Source organism: Nicotiana attenuata, unplaced genomic scaffold, assembly GCF_001879085.1.
Source record: "Nicotiana attenuata strain UT unplaced genomic scaffold, NIATTr2, whole genome shotgun sequence".
Lineage (NCBI taxonomy): Eukaryota > Viridiplantae > Streptophyta > Magnoliopsida > Solanales > Solanaceae > Nicotiana > Nicotiana attenuata.
Genome location: NW_017672755.1, coordinates 120,678 through 144,811, shown reverse-complemented (window position 1 = coordinate 144,811; position 24,134 = coordinate 120,678).

The following is a 24,134-nucleotide window of genomic DNA, read 5'->3' as shown; positions in this document are numbered from 1 at the left end:
AGGGATATCCATATACGCCTGCTCTAGAAGATCTCCTTGTAGAAATGCATTGTGTACATCCATTTGAAATATAGGCCAGTGCTTAGCAGCATAAAAACAACCACAGACCTAACAATCACCATTTTTGCCACAGGTGAAAAAGTTTCAGTGTAATCTAGGCCTTCTTGTTGACTGTACCCCTTGTCCACAAGTCTGTCTTTGTATCTCTCTACTGCTTCTGAGGCTGTGTACTTGACCTTGAACACCCATTTACTGCCAATGGGAACCTTGCGAGTAGGTATATCAACAATACTCCATGTCTTATTTTCCTATAAAGCTGCAATCTCAGATTTCATAGCTACAATCTAGTTGAGATTTTTGAGTGCTTCAAGATAGGTTTTAGGCTCCTCAAAAGAGGAGTAAGTAGCTAGTGCAGTACTGAATGAAGCAGAAATATGATCATAGCTTATATAGTTGGACATAGGGTAGCAACAATTCGCATTCCCTTTGCCTTGAGTAATATAGTCTTTCAGCCAAAGAGGTGGCTTGCTAACACTTTCTGACTGTGTCTGATTAAGGTTGTGTATGGAGCATTATGCACTGTTCCATTGGGCACTGCATCCATAAAAGCAGCTGGTGAACTTTCATCAGAAGAGACATGCATGTCTGAAGGGGTAATGACTTCTTCATTGATTGCTATGGTAGGAGGTGTAACTGGATTAGGGATATCTGGCATGTGCTCTGAAGTAGGAATAGCAGAGAAGTCTAGTACAGAAAATAAGGAAGTAACTACAGTGTCCAAGTATTGAAAAGAAAAAATATCTTCCTTGAACACCACATCTCTACTGACTAAGAAGCTCCTTGAGTGAATAATGTACATCTTATACACCTTCTATGTCATAGAGTAGCCAAGAAACACAGCAGGGACTTCGCTAGGAGAGAATTTATCTGCCTTCCTCAGATCAGTAACATACCCCAGGCAGCTAAACACCTTTAGATGATCTAAATTGGAGGCTTACTATGCAGCATTTCAAAAGGAATTTTAGTTTTATCTTTAAGGGCTGAGATAGGCAGCCTGTTAATAAGATATACTGCTGTGAGCACACACTCACCCCAAAATATAAGTGGAATTTCTGCTTGAAACCTCAAGGTTCTAGCTACATTTAGAATGTGCCCGTGCCTCCTTTCTACAACTCCATTTTGCTGTGGAGTGTATGTGCAAGAGATTTAATGAACTATGCTTAGACTTTGTAGTAGGTCTGTCATCTGAGAGTTAAAAAAACTCACAAACATTGTCAGTTCTTAGAAACTTTACTGTAGAGGAGTATACATTCTCAACCGTAAGAAGGAAATTTCTATGAGCAACAATGACTTCAGCTATAGAAGGTGAGAGAAAAATCCAGATATACCTGGAATGATCGTCTACCAGAGTTTAGAAAGTACCTTTTTCCATCATGAGTAGGTACTCTATATGGCCCCCAGACACCACCATGAACTGCTTGAAAGCAACTAGTAGAAATAGTAGTACTTAAAGGAAATGGTAGCCTTGTTTGTTTAGCCAAAGGGCATACTGTACAATATTTATCAGAATCTGCACTTTCAATAGTGCAAAACACAGGTAATTTATTTAGAACATCAAATGGCACATGGCCTAGTCTTTTATGCCACAAGGCTACATTTATTCTACCATCCATCTCTTTTATTGTATTTACAGCAAGTGATGTTGAAATGTCCCTTCCTAAACTGTCCACAAACTGCAGTCTACTATTAGAAGTGAGCACATATAGTCCACTATCTTTCTTACCAATCCCCTTCACACCACTGAATAGATCCTAAAAAATACAGAAATCAAGAAAGAAACAGACTGCACACTTCAACTCTTTTGTTATCTTTGATATTGATAGTAAGTTGTACTTGAACTCTGGGATATGCATGACATTAGTTATCATCTGTCCTAGGAAGGTATAAGCAGTTCCTATGTGCTTAAAAGTGGCTAAACTTCCAATAGATAGGAGCATTTTTCCTTCTCTAAACTTATCACAGGGTTTAGAGTCAGTCAATTAATTCAGACTTCTAACCATATGATTAGAGGCTCCTGAGTCTATTATCCATTTAGTGAATTAAACAGCCTCATCAGTGACATCAATAACATTTGAGCATCATTGTCCATACCTGCTGCCATAGTTGCTTCATTGCTTTCACTTCCCTTTCCTAGGAGCTGAAGAATCTGCGAGTATTGTTCTGGTGTGAAGTGAGGCACTACCACTGAGTTACTCTAATTCTGACTATAAGATGCCTCTCCAACAGTTGAGGTGCTTCTTGCAAAGTTAGCTGTAGTACCTCCAAAGTTTCCTCCTGTTGGACCAAGGTTTGAAGCTTTAACTGTATTCCCAGCATGCACACCTTGACTGTCTTTTGCAAAGTTCCCTGCAGGGTTGTACTTCTTCTTTGACTTGAAATATGGTAGGTAGCCATTTAGCTTGTAACAAGTCTCTCTAGTGTGACCTTTGAAGTTACAATAGTCAAAATACAGAGTGTTTTTCTTGTCCTGAAATTATTCATCGAGTTAGGACCTCTTTTGCTGGTGAACAAGGTTATGTTCCCAGGGTTGTAAGCTCCACTATTGCCACTGCTGAAGAGAGCTAAGTTCTCTTGATTGTCAACAACATATGTAGAGGTTTCTAATGATTGTCTGCTCTCATCTGAGATGATCATAGCATAGGCTTTGCTTATGGTAAGAGTTGGGGACATCATCATAATCTGATTACTGGACTGGGCATATGACTCATTTACTCCCATAAGAAACTCCAAAAGTCTATGTGATTCATCATATTTTTTTGACTCCTCACAACCACACCCAGGACAAGGCATTAATCCATCAAATTCTGCCCAAAGCTCCTTCAATTTTGAGAAATAGCTGAACACAGAGGAGATTCATTGAGACAAGCTGGCTATCTGTCTATGTAGGAACAGAACTCTAGATCTATTTACCTTGTCAAAACTCTCCTTAAGGCCTGTACAAAATTTATGAGCACTCCTAGCATAAACCATTCCACTTACCAGTTCGTTACTAACAAAATTCATTATCAATTAGAGTGATATTGTATTACATTTCTCCCACAAGTCATGCAGTGATGGATCAAATTTTGACTTAGGATATCTACCATCAACGAATCCTAATTTATTTTTTCTAGTAAATAAATTCGCATATAGTTACTCTATAGAGCATAGTTTTCAGAACCAGTGAGTTTGATCGAGATTAAAGAGCTACCTGGAGTGTTACAAGGTTGTAGAAATAGTGGCTGATGTTGGTCCACTGTTGGAATTGGTGCGGTGACTCGATCAACTGTTGGTGCAGAGCTGGTATCCAATCAAATGCCTTTATTCAAGCCAGAGCTACTGTCTCCTACCGCCATTGATGAAGAATTCTGAAGTTCGAATAAGAGAGAAAATATGAATCAATAAATTCAATAGCTCAACCCTAGAATTGAGGAATTGAGAACAACTGAACAACAAACTCGACAAAGACACTTGAATCCAGCGCGAGGAAGCAGAAACAAAGCTCGGATCTATATCACAAGCTCTGATACCATGATCAAATCTTGATCAAGCACTCATTGATCAAAGGAAGAAGATGATGAAAAACAGAGAGAAAAATGAGCAGGAGAAACAAGCTGCTTTCTCATTGAATTAATTGAGCTACAAATGCAATGTATGACTAATATATACAACTAACCACTTACTGCTTCTTTAACTTAACAGTTGTGTACAACTGTTACTACTAACTAACTTCTTAACTAACAACTCTCACTCTTCAACAGGTCCAAAATAAGTAATTTATTTTGACAAGTGAGGCTTGCTCAGTTGGTAAAAGCAACTCCTGCCATGACCGTTAGGTCCTTGGTTCGAGTCACGCTGGAGGGGAAGTGTCAAAACACTATAGATCCTCCTAATTTGGGAGGGGTTTAAAAAAAATTAATTTGTTTAAAAAGTAATTGAGGTATTAATGATTTAGTTTCAAAATTATCCTTTTCTAATAAATAATTGAACTAAATTTTAGAAGTCTTTCAACGCTTTTTTACATTTTCCTATGGATAGATTAAAGAGGAGAGAGAAGTGATCTGTCAGTCAAGTAGTTTTCTGAAATGTCATTAAGTGACTTTGTTAAAGGATCTGTAAGGAAAGTTATTTAACTTTTGCTTTTCTCCAACTTGCAACTTCATTGTGCTAATTGTGTACATGTGATGTGCTAACAAAAATTGGCGAAAAACTAACTAATCATTTGTATGGCTTAAAATCAAACACTTTTGGACATACCTATGTGTCTTTCTTTTTAATTATTTGTCTACTCCATAATTGAAGTAAAAAATGGTAGAGTACAAAATAGTACAAGGTCGTTTGGTACAATGATGGAATATCCAAGTATATCTTATGAGGTGCAATATTTCATGGAATTAATTATCTCACATTCTATATGTAATAGCTAATCTCACTATCTTTGGGGTCGTTTGATTGGGATACAAGCTTTCATGAGATTAACTATCTCGGAATTAGTTATCCCATAATTATATTCCACCCTCCTATAGGGATAAATATAACACTATAATTCTGAGATTAGTTATATCGCAATTTCATCCAAACCAAACGTGAAGTAAACTCATCTCAAATTTATTTTCGGGATTTGTTATCCTTTATCCCTCTTACCAAATGAGAGTCGGTAGGATGCATTAGATAAAATGATGCATGCATTAGCTCTGTGTATTAATAATACCTTATTTAGTTTATGCAAGCATTAGTTATGCATCATATTTGATATTATCATATGCATAATTAATGCATAGGAAACCATGACATTAACAATGCAATGGGTTTTAATGCCTGCATTAGCTTAGTTAAGACAAAATTGCCCTTCAAAAATTTATACTTGATTAAAATATGTTATTATATTAATGCAAGTTTGATGTAAAGTGTGATACTGAAACTGCTCCCGCTATTTATATTTATACTCCGCTAATTTCTTCATTATAAATTTATAAATATGTACTCTACTACTACGTACTGGAATGCACTTATTATCAACTCATTTTCCTTTTATTTTTTTAATTCAAGCTTTCTTTGCCTGATAATATAAGAAAGTGCAAAAATAAAATTATATCCCTAGTAGATAAATAATACTTAGCATATTTTTAAAAAAAATAAATATTCAGTTCTATACTATAATAGGTAGATAAATCAAATAATTTTTTAAAACCTTTTTCATATAAAAATATTCCTCAACATATGTTTCTTTTAAAAAGATAAAATGATGGACTCGTTATAAGGATATTTTTGTAAACAAACATTTCTTTTAGAAATTGCGCAATGCTTTAATACATCAATAAGAAATATGTCAGCATAACTAATACGAACATTACTAATATACATTATTCAATATTATTCTTATGCACCGTACCAAACAACCCCTAATAGTATTAGTTATGTTAGGATCGGAAAATCGGATAGTGCAAAATTTAGCCAAACAATATTATAATGACAATAACAAAGATAATAACGATAATTAAATCATATAAAGAAGACACAAAATTAATGTGGTTCGGTCAAAGTGACCTACGTCCACAAGCGGAGATGAACAAATTCACTATAGCAACAAGAGTACAAAAGAGCGTAAAATTAGAGTAAATACTCTAATTAAACACAAATACCCCCGAGAGAATAACCTCACAAGATCAATCCAAAGAAAGGGGATCGCGCAGGTGTTTTCCAACACCAACTCTCAAGAAAAGAGGAGAGGAAGAAACAAGAAATGAAGACTCAAGTCTTGTTGGTATGTTTAAAATGAACTAATGGTCTTTTCTTTTATAGGCAAATAGCCTCCAAGCTGTAAAAGAAAAGATACAACTTGTGCAAATGATATCCACCACATAATGCAATATTTTTGGGAAATATTGCCAAAAAGGTCTACTTTGCAAATAGGCTTATGCTTATGTGAGATAGACTCCACTAGCCAAAATATTGGCCATATTACAAATCTCCACATTGGCCTAATTTTAGCTGATACAGTAAATTTGCTCCACCCTTTCTGCAAAAGCTCATATGGGCTAAATCATTCTTCATAAATAGCAATGAAGTTCAAGAGCTTGGACTTGCCAACTGGAAGAGGCTTTGTGAACATGTCAGCAAGATTGTCTCTAGTGTTGATCTTCTAAACATAGACCTTTCCATCAGCAATGGTTTCCTGGATAAAATGATACTTGATGTCAATGCATCGTCATCTCAGTATATATTTGGTCTTTAGTCAAGTGAATGGCACTTTGACTATTAAAAATAATAATAATACCACCTTAGTGTAAACTGAGTTCAGCAAATAGACCCCTCAACCATAAGGCTTTTTTGATAGCCTCGGTCACTACCATATATTCTGCTTCAGTAGTAGATAAAGCTACTACATATTGTAATGTAGCTTTCGAGCTGATAGAACCACCAATGCAAAATACATAGCATGTTAGTAATCTTCTTTTGTCAAGATCACCTGCATAATCTGAGTCTACAAAACCAACCAAAGAGTTAGTATTTCTCTCAAACTCCAAACATGTGTTTGAAGTACCTTGCAAGTATCTCAGAATCCATTTCATAGCCTAACAATATGCTTTACCGGGGCAAGCCATATATCGGCTCACTACACTTACTGCCTGGGAAATATCTAGACGTGTGCACACCATTGCATACATAATACTGCTGACAACACTGGAATAAGGTACATGTGCCATATACCTCTCTTCTTCCTCTAACTGCGGTGACTGAGCATCTGATAACGTAAAATGAGCAGCAAGAGGGGTAGTAGTTGGTTTAGCATCTTTCATGCCAAACTTCTCCAAAACTTTCTCCAAGTACTTCTTCTGGGTCAAAAATAGCCTGTTGGTTCCTCGGTTTCTTTTGATCTCCATGCCAAGAATTTTCTTAGCTGCTCCTGAATCTTTCATCTCAAATACACTTTAAGATGACTTTTTAAATTGTGAATTTCTGTTAAATCCTTAACAACAATGAGCATGTCATCAACATATAGTAATAAGTACACAATTGAACCATCATTTAACTTTCGGAAGAAAACACAACTATCATACATGCTCCTCGAATAACCATGACCCAACATATAGAAATCAAACCTTTTGTACCATTGTCTTGGAGACTTCTTTAATCTGTACAAGGATTTCTTCAACAAGCAAACTGATTTTCTTTTCCTTCAATTTCAAATCCTTCGGGTTGATGCATGTATATTTGTTCCTCAAATTCTCCATGTAAGAAAGTTGTCTTAACATCAAGCTTTCTAATTCCAAATCATACATGGCAACTAAGGCATGCAAGACACGAATAAAGCTATGTTTAAAAACATGTGAGAAAATATCATTAAAATCAACTCCTTGTATCTGACTATAGTCCTTTACAACTAATCGTACCTTATACCTCGCATCTTCAACCCCTGGAATGCCATCTTTTTTCTTGAAGACTCATTTGCAACTAACAATTCTCTTTCCTGATGGCAGCTTCACAAGAGACCAAGTACCATTCTTATGGAGAGACTTTATTTCTTCATTCATTGCAATCAGCCACTTGGCTGAATCAGCACCAGAAACTGCTTTTGAATATTTTGATGGTTCTCCAATTTCTTCAAGTTTCTGTGCAACTAAAAAAGCAAATGCAACATAATCACCAAACCTTAATGGTTATTTACTTTCTCTTCTTGGTCTATGTTTGGCTATAGAATACTCCTCTTCTGCCTGTTCAAGTTCATGAGTCTCAACTTCAGGATTTCGACTTCTGGCTCAACTTTAAGAGTTTCAACTATATTTTTCTCCAAAGTTGGTGAACTTGGCTCAAAAGGAATGCCAATCTCAACCTCCATCTGCTTCTGTGTGCTCTTCCCTGTATCTGTATTACAAGAATTAGAAGACTCTTTTCTGGAATTTAACATAGAGGATTCATTAAAGGTTCCATCTCTGCTAATTATAAATTTTGGTGTCCTGGGATCAGGATACCATAGTCGGTATACGTTCACCCCAGGTTCATACCCAAGGAAAATGCACTTTTTAGCCAATTGCTCTAAGTTTTCATCATTTACATGCATGTATGCAGGGCACCAAATATCTTTAAATCAGAATAATTAACAGGAATACCTGACCACATTTCCTCTGGAGTCTTGAAGTTCAAGGGTGCAGAAGGAGCACGGTTGACAATATAACAAGCTGTAGAGATGGCTTCTGCCCAAAAGGCGTTTGTCAACCCAACATTTAAAATCATGCAGCGAGCCCTTTCCAAATGAGTTCTATTCATACTTTCTGCCACACCATTTTGTTGAGGTGTCATTCTCACAGTGCGGTGTCGAGCAATTCCTTCATTCTTGCAAAATTAGCTGAATTCACCATTACAAAATTCCAAGTCATTATTTGTTTTAAGCCGCTTAACCTGTTTTCCTGTTTGCTTCTCAATCAAAACTTTCCATTGTTTGAAAGTTAAGAAAACATCACTTTTATTTTTCAGAAAATAAACCCAAAAATTTCTTTGAATAATCATCGATGAAAGTTAACATATATTTGGCACTATCTTTTGATGGGGTACGTGAAGGACCCCAAAGATCCGAATGAATTTAATTCAAAGTACCTTTTGTTCTATGAATTGCTTGAGATTTGAAACTGACTCTTTTCTGCTTTCCGAACACAAAATGTTCACAGAAATCTATATTTCCGGTACTTTGGCCACATAAGAGACCTCTTTGCTGAGGATGGAAAGACCTTTTTCACTCATATGCCCCAATCGCATATCCCACAATTTGGTGATGTCAGAATCAGATTTATCTGATGTTGAAAATGTAGCAGCACCTGTAATAGTAGATCTCAATAGAGTATACAACATACTAGATCTGTGTGATTTCATGATCACAAGAGCACTATGAGAAACTTTCAAAATTCCACCTTCACCTGTGTACTTGCACCCAAGAGATTCTCGAGTGCCCAAATAGATGAGATTTTTCTTCAAGTCAAGAACGTGTCTAACATCGGTGAGAGTTCTCACCACACCATCATGCATTTTGATTCGGACAGTATCTTTTCCAATAACTTTGCAGGCAGCATACCCATCAAGACAACTCCACCTCTAATAGATTCATATATGGTAAATAAATCCCGATTGGGACACATATGATAAGAACAACCCGAAACTAAAACCCACTCATTGTTAGATTTGAAACTATTATTAGTTGCTAAAAAATAGTCCCTTCAGTCTCATCAGCAGCTACACTTGCTTCGGCGGTGTCAATATTTTTGTGCTCACTTTTCTTTCTGTATGCTTTTTTTAATTTTTCAATTTAAAGCATTCATAATAATGTGACCTTTCTTATGCCAGTATTTCCAAATGACATTTCTGTATCTGGACTTTGACCTTGATTTAGCTCTCTCACTACTTGAATCTTTTTTTATTGGATCTACCTCTTATGAACAAGCCTTTCCCTTGGTTCCCACTAGTTTCCCCAGTAATATCTCTATCTATTTGTTATTTTGATTTCAGAATAGATTTGATATCTTTATAAGAGATATTATCTTTTTCATAAAGCATAGAATCTCTTATATGTTTAAACGACTGGGGTAAGGAAATAAGCAATAACACAACTTGATCCTCATCTTTGATTTCAGCATCTATGTTACTTAAATCCATAAGAAGAGAGTCAAAAGTATCAAGATGTGTAAGTATAGAGGTACCTTCAGCCATACGAAACGTGTAGAATTTTTGCTTTAGATAAAACTTGTTTTCTACTGTTCTTTTCATATACAGGATTTTTAGCTTCCCATATGCCTTTGGTTGAGCTTTCTATAGCAACTTCACGCAAAACCTCATTTGAGAGATTTAAAATAATACCTGCATTTGCCTTTTTGTCAATAACGTCAAATTCTTCGTCTGTCACTTTATCCGACTTCTTCTCCTTTCCTTGCAGTGCCAAATCTAAGTCATCCTGAATTAGGATAGCTTCCATCTTTAATTTTAATGTTCTGAAGTTTGCACTTCGATCAAATTTCTCAACATAAGTCTTTGTTAGAATCATATTGACTACTGAAACAAACCGGGTTAGATCTGGCTCTGATAGCAATTTGTTAGGATCGAAAAATCAGATAGTGCGAAATTTAGCCAAACAATGTTATAATGACATTAACAAAGACAATGCAAGTTGATAACAATGACAATTAAAGCTTATAAAGAAGACAAATTTAACGCGGTTCAGTCAAAGTGATCTACGTCCACAAGCGGAGATGAGCAAATTCACTATAGCAACAAGAGTGCAAAAGAGAGTAAAATTAGAGTAAATACTCTAATTAATCCCAAATACCCCCGAGAGAATAACCTCACAAGATCACTTCAAAGAAAGAGGATCACACAAGTGTTTCTCAACTCTCAATAAAGGAGGAGAGGAAGAAACAAGAAATAAAGACTCAAGTCTTATTGGTGTGTTTAAAATAAACTAATGGTCTTTCCTTTTATAGGCAAATGACCTCCAAGCTGTAAAGAAAAAATACAATTTGTGCAAATGATATCCACCACACACTATAATATTTTTGGATCCTAAAGAATATTGTCGACAAGGTCTACTTTGCAAATATGCTTATGCTTGTGTGAGTTGAACTCCACTAGCCAAAATATTGACCATATTACAAATTACTTAAGCAAAACATCGTCCCCCCCCCCCCCCAACCCCCAATTCTTTTTAAACCTTTTTACTCAAACATTCTGCAGTTTATCTCCTCTCTTTGCATCAAATCAACTAAATATGCATGAGATACGTTTGCTACAAGAGAGATGCTTGCTGAACGTAGCTGCCGCACTGTCATTAGTAGAGTGGTAATGATGATATTGTATCTGCTGATTTGAATCTTTTCCGTCTAATTGTGCACTTACGTTATTCTACTGGTTATTGATAAGACACCTCATATTTTAGAGGTGGTAGGATCTCTCAAAGGAAAATGTTTCAATAATTTTTTTCCTTTCTGTCAAATATTATTTCACCCCAATACTATTAACTTCTTTCTTAGTTGGCTTTTGCTTCAAAATATTGCAGAAAAGCTTCGGCAAAATTTTTGTAGTGTTTGGTTAAAACATAAATATGTACAAATCAAAATAAAGTTTTACTGAAATAACTATCCCCATTTTGAAGAGCTCATTATTTTCAAATGTTACTGCTTTTTCTGGTGGTTAGCCATTTGTATACGGGTAAAATCGAGCTCATGGTACACCCCGACTTCCGATAAGATAAATCGATCTAGAGACACGATGACAAGGGTCCGGAATCGAGGCAAGGGTTTCACCGAATCAGAGTCCGGGGGCATGACGCCCACTATCGAGAGTATCGGGGCAATGATCCGGGATCGATCCAAATCCCAAAAAACTTCGGAGAACGTTGTCAGCAACCAAGCATGAACAACAGAAGGCCGTAATATCCATGACCGACTGGATATCACGACGTGGATCTCGGTACGTATCGATAGAGAATCGGTGATTAGTTAAACAGAAGATTTTTTTACCTTTTATAGAATTGTACGCAGGGTAATACTCTCCTACTATATAAAAGGGAGTCTGATTATTCATGGAACACATTGTAACGCACGCATACCAAGGTAATATACTATTATTTTCTCTGCTATTAAAAGATATTATTCTTGTTCATAGGATCAAGGGTGGATATTCATTGAGGCTGGAATCATCCCCCTCACGTGGTTTGAATTTTCTATATCTTTATTTATTAATCTAACGCAACTTATCGTTTGTATCGAATTAATCCATGTATCCCTAAAACCACTTACAAATTCATTGTTATCCATTTTTTAGGGTAAATTATTTGTCGCCCACCGTCGGGCTAAGGATAATAGTGGGAATTTGGTACAAATTTATAACACATCCTATTTCACACTTGTTCTTTGAAGTGTCATTAATTTCAGGTCAAAGTTTAAAATGTCGAACTCCCAATATGCCCCTCTAAACATGGATACTGAGTCCGACCACCATGGAGAGAACAACAATATGGTACCTAGTAACGAGGTGCCCCCTGCCGATCCCAACAGAGTTCTGGCCGCAAACCCGATCGACGCCAACTCACATGTGGCCATCAATGCAAATTTGCCTACTGATCATGAGAATAACGTCCGTGGGGGAGTCCGATTGGTATCCCAAAATAGATACGACGGTGAAGGAGATGTGGATCAACTTGCTGGTGATCTTCGAAATGCTACAGGCTCAACAGGCAGCGATAGTCCAATTGCAGAACCAAAGCCGCGCTCCTAGTAGAGTTGAGCCCGAAGCATCCCGGGAAAACACTCGCGGAAATGAACCAGCCATAGATAAGCCAAGAGAAGCTGAATTCGGGACCAACCCTGAGACAATAAAGATGCTCGACAAATTGACAAAACGGGTAGAAACGGGAGAAAAGAAAATCGAAGCTCACGACAAAAAGTTGGAGACCGACAACTCCAGGGTCGACGACCAAATCCCAGGAGCACCACCATACTAAAAGGTGTAGATTCCAAAAATTTTGTTCAAAAACCTTTCCTTTCGAGAGCATCTCTGAAGCTGATGCCAAAGAAGTTCCGCATTCCCCGAAATTCCTTAGTACAGCGGAAGAACTGACCCAAATGAACATGTGGCCTCTTACACGCGCCATCAAGGGGAACGACTTGGAAGATGATGAGATTGAATCTGTCATGCTAAAAAAGTTCGGGGAGACCTTGTCAAAAGGAGCTATGATAAGGTATGACAACTTACCCCCAAATTTTATTGACTCATTTGCTATGCTTGTAGATGTTTTTGTAAAAGCGCACGCCGGAGCCATCAAGGTCGGGACCACTAAGTCAGACCTTTTTCAAGGTAAAACAAAGAGATAACGAGATGCTCAGGGAGTTTATGTCAAGGTTTCAAATGGAATGGATGGACCTGGCACCGGTGGCAGACGATTGGGCCGTTCAGGCCTTCACCCAAGGACTCAATACTCGAAACTCATTGGCTTCGCACCAGTTGAAGCAAAATCCGATAGAATATCCAGCTGTAACTTGGTCCGACGTGCATAACCGGTATCAATAAAAAATTATGGTCGAAGATGATCAGCTTGGGGCCCCTTCCGGGTATGTTTATCCAATCAGAACTAGTGACAAATCCAAAAGAGACATTAATCGTGAACCAAGATCGAATAGAGATCAGTATCAACCATACAACAGTGATCGAAGGGGAAATGGGTCTGGACGAAACCCTCTGAGCAGTGAAAAGAAAAGCGATCGAGGTCAAAATAACCGGGGACTCATGAGCAAAAGCGGTTTCGATAGGCCCATCGGGCCTAAGGAAGCACTGAGATTATCGGAGTACAACTTCAATGTCGATGTTGCCGCCATCGTATCTGACATCGGGCGTATCAAAGCCACCAAATGGCCTCGACCTTTACAGTCCGATCCTGCCCAAAGGGACCCCAACCTAATGTGTAAATGTCACGCCCCAAAATTCGAGGAGCGCGACCGGCGCTCAACCGAGTAAACCCGACTGAGCAAGCCTGATAGGTTTCATTCTACCCAAACTAATTCACGAATAAAGAGAAGATGAACTCCATTAATCATACTTTGTACATATATCATTAACGACTTCCATTTCGTTTCCATTAGCAACTTCATTCATAATTTTCAAAAATATTACAAGTTTTTTACATCTTTGCCAAACATCAATATTTCTACTTTAATTCCAATACCCGACACTACCCACAACCTGTCTACGGAGCTTCTAAACACAACTGAAGAGTAATGTAATATGGAAATGCCGGTAACAAGGCTCCGGCTATACCTCAAATACAAAGTACATGATAAACATTATAATTAGCCTACATGGCACCACGAAATCCTAAATTTACTTAGCGAAATTTTCCGGGGCCTTCCTGTAAGTATCATGACACTCACGGCCACATAACTGAAGAGTGCCGACAACTGAGAGAGGAAGTAGCTCGGTTATTCAACAACGGACACTTCCGAGAGTTCCTGAGCGATCGAGCCAAAAATCATTTTAGGAATAGGGACTCCAGTAAGCAGATCGAGCAGGAGGAACCTCAGCACGTCATTAGCATGATCATCGGTGGAGTTGATGTCCCCCAAGGACCGATGTTAAAGCGCACCAAAGTGTCCGTCATAAGGGAAAAATGGACTCGAGATTACGTGCCAGACGGAAGCATATCCTTCAACGTTGAGGACGCTGAAGGCATCATGCAACCACACAATGGTGCACCGGTAATATCTATACTCATAAATAAATCTCGAGTTAAGCTTGTGTTAATTGATCCAGGTAGCTCGGCCAATATCATCCGATCGAGGGTCGTAGAGCAGCTGGGTCTACAAGACCAAATTGTGCCTGCAATCCAAGTTTTAAATGGATTCAACATGGCATCTGAGACCACTAAAAGGGAGATAACCTTACCGGTAAACACCGCCGGAACCATTCAGTAAATAAAGTTCTACGTAATCGAAGGAGATATGAGATACAATGCTCTGTTCGGGAGGCCATGGATTCACAACATGAGGGAAGTACCCTCGACACTACACCAGGCGTTGAAATTCCCAACACCAGGAGGGGTTAAAACTATTTACGGAGAACAACCGGCCGCAAAGGAGATGTTCTCGGTTGATGAGGTGGTCCCGATATCTCCACTCTCGACACCAAAGAATCCAAGTTCAATCACCAAGGAAGAAACCAAATAGCAATCACCGATGCCGGTCCTGGTTGAGCTGGAAAAGTAGGGGACGGCGAGGATGACAACTACGGCGTTACCAGGTCTTTCATAGACCCCAACGATTCGGATGCCACCAAATCGACGGTCGAGGAACTAGAACAAGTCATACTGATCGAGCACCTGCCCGAACGTAAGGTATACCTGGGCACAGGGTTAAGTCCCGAGCTTAGAAAAAACTCATTAAATTTCTTATAGTTAACATAGATTGTTTCGCTTGGTCCCACCTTGACATGACAGGGATCCCGCCAGAAATAACTACTCACAATCTGAGCTTGGATCCAAAGTTCCACCGGTCAAACAGAAAAGAAGGCCTCTGTCCGAAGTCAAGCATGCATTCATCAAAAACGAGGTATCTAAACTCCTTAAAATATGATCAATTCGGGAAGTTAAATACCCGGATTGGTTAGTAAACATAGTAGTAGTCCCTAAAAGGGGAATAAATTAAGAATGTGTGTGGACTACAAAGAATTGAACAAGGCATGCCCCAATGACTCTTTTCCTTTGCCCAACGTCGATCGCATGATCGATGCGATGGCTGACCATGAGATTCTCAGCTTTCTTGATGCCTATTCCGGGTAAAAACAAATTCGGATGGACCCCGGCGACCAAGAAAAAATATCCTTCATCACTAAATACGACACCTACTGTTATAACATAATGTCGTTCGGACTAAAAAACACTGGTGCCACTTACTAATGCCTAGTAAATCCAATGTTCGAGGAGCAAATAGGAAAATTAATGGAGGTTTACATTGACGATATGTTAGTTAAGTCCCTGCAAGCAGAGGACCATTTGACACATTTGTAGGAAACCTTCAACATATTAAAAAATACAATATGAAGCTGAACCCAGAGAAATGCGCATTCGGAGTCGTGTCCGGGAAATTCCTCGTATTCATGGTGTCCAATCGGGGAATCGAGATTAATCCCGATAAGATCAAGGCCATATAGGACATCACCGTAGTGGACAATGTCAAGGCCGTTCAAAGGTTAATCGAGCGCAAAGCCGCCTTGGGTCGATTCATCTCGAGGTCCTCCGACAAGAGCCATCGGTTCTTCTCGTTATTGAAAAAGAAGAATAACTTCTCATGGACCTCGGAGTTCCAACAAGCCTTGGAAGAACTCATGCGGTACCTCTCGCGCCCACCTTTTCTTCATACTCCGAAGGGGATGGCTTTTCTGGATGTTCCAGAAATAAGGCCGCCAACTCTATGTTATAGCCTTCATGCCCTCGATCCGACGGTCCTCATTCTCCCACTTGGCAACAGACGAACAGTTGTACCTGTACTTAGCGGTATCTGAGATAGTGGTAAGTGGAATCCTATCTATTATGTTAGCAGGACTCTAGGCAAAGCCGAAACCATGTATCCTCACCTAGAAACGTTGGATCGCTTTGTTAAGCGCCTCGAGGAGGTTAAAATTTTATTTTCAATACCATCCCATATGTGTTGTAACTACTTACTCGTTGAGAAGCATAATGCATAAACCCGAGCTCTCGTGGAGATTGGCCAAATGGGCAATGGAAATCAGCGGGTACGATATCGAATATCAACCCGGAACCGCCATCAAATCTCAAATTCTGGCGGACTTCGTGGCCGACTTCACGCCGGCCTTAATACCCGAGATCGAAAGGGAATTGTTATTGAACTCGGGGACTTCCTTGGGAATCTGGACCATTTTTATGGATGGTGCCCTCGAAGCAAAGGGGCCCAAACTCGGCATCATGTTGAAGCCACCGACGGGTAATGTAGTTAGACAATCTATTAGAATTGTAAAATTAAGTAACAACAAGGACGAGTATGAGGCCATGATTTCAGGTCTCGAATTGGCTAAAAGCCTGGGGACCGAGGTGGTTGAAGCTAAGTGCGATTCCCTCCTTGTGGTAAACCAAGTCAACTTAACATTCAAAATCAAAGAGGAACGAATGCGAAGGTACCTGGATAAACTACATGTAATGCTACATCGGTTCAAAGAGTGGACTTTGCAACCTGTACCTCGGGATCAAAACAGCGAAGCCGATGCTCTTGCTAACTTGGGATCATCGGTTGATGACGATGAATTTAACTCACGAACGGTTGTACAACTCATGAAATCGGTAGTTGAATAAGGCCACTCTGAGATAAACTCGACAAGCTTAACCTAGGATTGGAGAAACAAGTATATAGATTACATAGAGACCGGGAAGCTGCCCTCGAATCCTAAAGTATCAAGAGCTTTGCACAAAAAAGCAGCCAGGTTCACCCTGTCCGAAGACAACACCCTATTCAGGGGAAAGTTCGATGGCCCACTCGCCATATGTCTGGGACCGGGATATACCAAATATGTTTTAAGGGAAGTTCACAAAGGCACCTACGGGAACCATTCGGATGCATAATCTTTGGTTCGTAAGGTAATAAGAGCCGGCTACTACTGGATCGACATGCAAAAATATGCAAGGGAGTTTTTACGAAAATACGATGGATGTCAGAGGCACGCACCAATGATTCATCATCTCGGGGAGCTATTACATTCGGTCTTGTTACCCTGGCCCTTCATGAAATGGGGAATGGACATCGTCGGTTCCCTGCCATGGGCACCTAGTAAGGATTAATTCATATTATTTGTCACTGACTATTTTTCTAAGTGGGTGGAAGCCCAGGCATTTGCAAAAGTCAGGGAGAAAGAAGTTATGGATTTCATTTGGGACCACATAATATGCCGGTTCGAAATGTCGGCCGAGATCGTGTGTGCTAATGGAAGCAGTTCATCGGCAGTAAGGTGAGAAAATTTTTCGAGGACCATAAGATCAAAAGTATCCTATCGGCACCCTATCCCCCTAGTGGGAACGGTCAGGCAGAGTCTACGAACAAAACCATACTCCAGAGCCTTAAGAAGAGGTTGACCGACGCCAAAGGTAAATTGAAGGAAATTTTGCCCGAAGTTCTCAAAATCTAGTACCGGGGCCACCCTATTCTCGTTGGTATACGGTGCTGGAGCACTAATACCGGTCAAAGTAGGAGTACCGAGTCTAAGGTTCCGATATGCAACCGAAGATCTAAACGACGAGGCCATGAGTACGATCCTAGAACTGTTGGACGAGAGGCGCGAGGTCGCCCTCGTCCGATTGGCCACCCAAAAATAGAGGATCGAAAGGTATTACAATCAGAGAACCAACCTCCGACACTTTAATGTCGGGGACTTGGTTTTAAGAAAGGTGATATTGAACACCCGGAACCCGAACAAATAGTAGCTGGGACCGAATTGGGAAGGTCCATATCGAATTATCGAGATCATCGGCAGAGGTTCGTACAAACTCGAAGCGATGAACGTTGGGTGATTACCGAACAACTAGAACGTAACCCACCTAAAATGATACTACTGCTAAGGTACGACCCCTTCTGTTTCTTTTCTTTACGTATATTATGAATTGGACTAACACTTGCAGGAAAGGCCAAAGAATGATGCAACTTTTAGCCCTGAAAACACGCGTTAGACTCTTTTTCCCTTGAACTGGTTTTGTCCCAAATGGGTTTTCCGGCAAGGTTTTTAACGAGGCAACAGTGGATCGTGATAACTTAGAATTGAAGATCGGTTATGAACCGGAGTCGAGGATCACATCAACAGTATCCGGTCCCTCTCTACGATCGGCCTCGAATACTGGGGGCCATCATCCTCGGATACTGATTTTAGGAAGGAAGGAAACTTTATGCTCGAACAATCTAGCTTCGGTGGATAGGATTTATTGTAAAGGCCAAACGGTCAAATGAACCGTGCCCATATAGACCATATAAGCCATAACACGAAGCTTGTACACATTTACAATCTTGTATGTTGCGCACAGAAATGAAAGAAGGTTTCTACCTTGTAGATATATATTTTGTCTCCTCAAAACTACTACATTTTGTTCCTTAAGGACATTGACCCCAAGGGCCACCTCTATCTGGATCCAAGAGATCATCCCCACTCGAGGACTGCGTCCAAGGCAAACTCGGACGGCTTGGGCTACCGAAGCCCGTGGGCACAAAAACCTATTAGGATGTGCTCGAACTTTAAAGGCTACGACCACGCCCACTCGGGGACTATCATCTTGGGCAAACCCATATGGCTCGGGTATCGAAGCATGGGATAATAAGCCTATTGGGCAATACCTGAACTTAAAAGGCTATGACCATCCTAGAAATAGCTCGAAGACGTCCGAAATCCATAACCAAAACATAAGGCCTTCGAAAATTCCAAACCGGTTCAAAGGCTACCCTCGACAAAATTATAATCTAAAAACTTCTATCTAAGCACTTTGGGAAAGCTTTCGGTCATACCAAGCCCCCACGAGTTTTAAGCAAAATTACATCGAAAACAAGCCTTGTTCGAACCTCCGAACAAGACCTTATTACTACGTGCTAAGGCATTTGAAATCTTTGCAAAGACAAAAGAAACAAACTTGAAAATTGCTAAAGAGAAAAAAGGAAAACCTTGTATATATATAAAGATTTTTACAAAGGCCAACGGCCTCAACAAAATATACAAAAATACAAAAACTAAGAAAAATCTACAAGGCACCTAAGCCTGATCTTCGCTGGAGTCCACCTCATCATCGGGGTCTTCTCCACCATCGGATTTGCCGGAACCCTCGGAGCCTTCCTCGTCTTTGGGATCTGCCAACTTCTTGGCCTCGACCTCGAGCCTCTTAGAATTTTCGATCTCGGCCGATAGATCGATACCCCGGGCATGAACTTCCTCGAGAGCCTCTCTTAGGGACTGCCACTTCACATATTCGACAGTGGCTTTCAGGCGGTCCTGGGCTGCTTTAGCGTCAGCTTTGTACCGAGCCACTGTTTCTTCAGCATTGGCCTTGTCTATTTTCGCCGCTGACTTGTCTATTTTATGCTCCTTTCCTAGGGTACCCCGTTCAGCAACGACCGAGCCTAGTTGGGATTGAAGGTCTTCGATTTTGTAGGAACGGGCCTCAGCTTTCTCCTTCGCTGCTCGAAGTTGGACCTCCACCGAGGCCAGTTGTTCCCGGGCAGTCTCCTTCTCCGAAGCCAATCAGTCCATTTTGTCCTTCCACTCTTCGGCCTCGGCCTTGTCCTCGTCTATCTCAGCTTGAAGTTGGTCGATCCGGTCAAGCTTCTGCTGGATCTGCGGGTTTTGACCGTTAGTTGCCATGTCTAACTCGTCATCACTAACTTCAAAGATCTTTACATGTTCCACCAGGCCGGCATGTTCTTTCCGGAATGCGTCCAACTCAGCCCAGATTTTCCCAATTTCTCCTTCGCGTTGCTCATTGAGAAGCTTGTACGTATCCCTCTTCTCAGCAAGTTCTTTGACCTCGGCCTCGAGCTAGCTAGGTCGATCTTTCACTGTTCGGGCCTCATCGAACATGGAATCGATGAACGAAGGCAACCCGTTAATATCTAACACATCGAGTGCCTCTTTCAGGGCACTACCGGCATTTTAGGAAGTCTCAGCCCCGGCCTCCTCATCAACCTCCCTAATCTGAGGGATATCGGCCTCATGGGTCTCCTGTTCAACGACCCCTTGCTCCTCGGGGGGCGACGATTAGCGAACCACCAAAAGCTCTTCCTCCCCGGACTCATCCCTAAGACGATAGAGCAAGTTTGAATCTAGTACTCGAGAGGTGGAGCCCTTTGGCTTATGAGCCAATCTTCTCTTTAGTTTTTTCTTTTCTGACCTCAGGGTACCCAGAGCTTTTGTTTTCTTCTTCTTTTTCTCTCCTGCTGCAGCCCCTAGCTTCCCCGAAGTAGAGGAATCAACAAGCAAGTCCTCGTCTCCGACCGGAGGCCTAAGCTCGATGGTCTTAGGCAAACCTGCAAAAAGAAAATAAAGGAAATAAGAATGTAATGCTAGAAGAAGAAGCCTAACGCAACTTCTTCTGGAAAGAAATCTTACCATAGGAACGGGCCTCCCAATGGCCTTTCGAGAGTTTGCGCCACGAGCGCTTGGAGTAGGGCATTTGCGAGACAATACCTTCGATCCACTCCTTGAACCGAGGGATAGAATTTGGGACTCGAGCGACACCTGCACCAGCAAAAATACCAATGAGGAAAAAGGACACGAGCATGAAATCGACATTCAAAGGAAAGTTGTACTTACGTGATGCATTCCACATCTCGGGAAATGGCCTAGATTCAGCCGGAATCAAGTCCGAGGTCCTCACCCGGACAAAGTGTCCCTGCCAGCCTCGATCCCGATCTTCATCGATGCTTGAGATAGTGGCTTTACTATCCTGGCACACGAGCTTTATTAGTCCCCCTCGGAAGATTTGGGGACTATACAGATGGAGTAAATGATCTACGGTGAGCCGACATGAATCGATCATGTTCACAAAAAATCGAAGGAGGATCGGGATCCTCCACAACGATAGGTGGATTTAACGGAGGAATACCTCGTACCTCCTACAGAAATCTATAATGACCGGGTTCACCGGGCCCAATGTGAAGGGAAAAGTGTAAACACTTAGGTATCCCTCAACATAGGTAGTAATGGCCTCCTCGAAGTCGGGGACCACTATGTTCTTGTCGGCCCAGTTGCAATCCTTTCGGACCGCGGGGAGGTCCTCTTCGATGATTGAGAAAATATACCTGGCCTCCTCGCGCTGACCCTGCACCGTAGACAGCTTTTCAACCTTGAAGTCGTTAGTGACCGAACAACCCCCGGTAATGAACATCTTCAAGGGAGGTTCAACAACCGATTCGTCGGTAGTCACGTCAGCAGCGGACCTCTCGAGACGACCACATAGAGAGTGGTTTTGTTAATTTCGGCAGTCGGTTGAGAAGTAGAAGCGACCTTTTGGGAAACAGATTTGGAGGTTTTCGCCATTGCTATCTGAAAAAGCATGAAAAAGATGAAGAAGGGTTGAAGGTTGGAAGCTCATATGTGTTGGCCTGGGTAGAGAATGAGTAAAAATGTGCAACTTACTGAGGAATCTTGAGTAACAGAGGTAAAAATGCTAGAGTATAATGAAATCCTGAAGGCACGAGGGTAGAAGTTTGGATGTAAAGTAAAAAATGAACGAAGGAGGGGATATTTATAGGGGCTCCGCGATGTTTCGCGCAGCGATAGCCAACCGACGGCTGACACGCGTTTGAGGTCATAATGACATGACTGGCAAGACGTTTCGGGTTTTTTGTCGTTTTCTGTCACGTCGTATTGAAGAAGGAATCGGGGGGCTCATGTCGTTTCTCGTCAACTTACTATCTGAGAAACGAGGTGACTATCTGTATATAGGTAAACCGAGCTCATGGTACACCCCGGCTTCCGATAAGATAAATCAAGCTAGAGACATGATGTCAAGGGACCGGAATCGAGGCAAGGGTTTCACCGAGTTATGAGTTCGAGCTGTGGAAATAGTTTCTTTCAAAAATGAAACGTAAATTTGCGTACAATAGATCCTCGTGGTCTGGCAGTCTCCGGACCTACGCATGGCCGAAGCTTAGTGCATCTTTTTTACCGGCACAGAATAAAAGATATCAAAAGAAAAAGGCAAAATACATAGTTTACCCCCTGAACTATGGACCAAATCCCCGTGACACACTTTTTGCAGACAAAATTTACTTTACACACTCAACCTTTTTAGAGTGTGTCTAAGACACACCACTTTAATTTTGACCACTTTTTAAGGCAGGTGCATAGCACGCACCAACAAGATTGTAACACGTGTCATTATTTTATTTTAAAAAGAAGAAAATGCTTAAAAGTACAATTCTACCCCTAACTACCAAAAAATTTCCAATTACTCCATCTTCCCATGCTACCACTGAACCACGGGTGAAACGATCACCACCATCAAGGCCTTCAAAAGCACTAATTTTTTCAGCAATCCACCTTTATCCCAAATACAAAGTTCATCTCTCCCCACTTGTCAAAACCGCAGTCAAGACATTGAACCACCCGAAAATGTTAAGAACAAAAACCCATAAAAACATGGAGAAAATAACCCAGAAATCCATTCATGTTCAATTTCTGCCCATCCTGATTATGATTCCATTTTAACTCATAAAGCCGTTGTTTAGCTTCTGATTTAAGAAGAATTCAGTGAAGAGTTGGTAGTGACAATAGAGTCACTGGTGTAGAATGTAGCTATGAAGTAGCTATTGGTAGGGGTGTACATAGTTCGGATTGGTTCGGATTTTACAACTACCAAACCAAACCAAATGTGTCGGATTATTAAATCTAAAGACCGAATCAAACCAATAAAACTCGGGTTTTTCAATCTCGGTTTTTCTCGGGTTATTCATGTTATTCGGGTTTTTTCCTGGTAAAATCTTCGTAGAACAAAGCATATAATTTGTGCTCAAAATATTTCTTTAATCCTAGTAAGATACAACTATATAAAATATTTTTCAAAAAAATAATACAAAATATCAGATGTGTCATGACATTATCCTAAAATGTTCAACAATAAAGACAATAAAATTACGTAATATAAATATTGCTAATAAAAAAGCCATAATAAAAATAAACATAATCTAAAAGTACTAAGTCATGCTAAACTAAGTAGACTAATAAGGGAGTATTAATTACATGACTAAACGATAAAGAAAAAATAAAAATAAGTTAAGCATTTTTATCTAAATTATTGCAAAACAAAAAATAGATATTCAATACATTTTCGTTCGTAGTATTGAATTGAATGCCTTTTGTTAGCATTAGTATTGATTTGATTTTGGTTTGGGCTTTTGTTAGCATTATTTAATTTACTAATATTAATGGCTATAAAACTTATTGGAACATTCAAAAGTTCTAAGTCCAACCTTGAAATAATACCTTAAAAGATAAAATTGTAAATTTTTTATAAATTATATCACAATAAGTATATTTATATATTAAATATATCTAAAATTTCTATATATGTAATATCGGGTTGGTTTGGTTTCGGTTCGACTTTCTTTAGTTAAAATCAAACCAAACCAATTATGATCAGTTTTTTTTTCAACACCAAACCATAGTCGAGTTTTTTTTCTCGATTTGACTTGGATTATCGGGTTGGTGCGGTTTGTCGGTTTCCTTTGTACACCCCTATCTATTGGGAAGAAACGAAAAGGAAGAAAATTTTGATTGAAGACTAATGAAGGTACAAAAGAAGGAAAAAGGGTCTAAGGAAGAGGAAGACATGGGGGTGGGGGAGGTCAACGGGGGACGGTGGTGTTTAGGTGGGGGACAATAGGGGATGGCAGGGGTTCAATTGGGGATGAGGGGCTGATGCCTTTTTTCTCTTTTCTTTTTATCTATTAAAATAAGAAAAATAAAGAAAATCAAACAAAATCTTAACACGCGGGCTGACATAAGTATTTGGACACAATATAGAGAGGTTTTATGTGCTTAGACATTTTTGTCAAACACGCGCTGGCCATTTGGCAAAAGTGGTG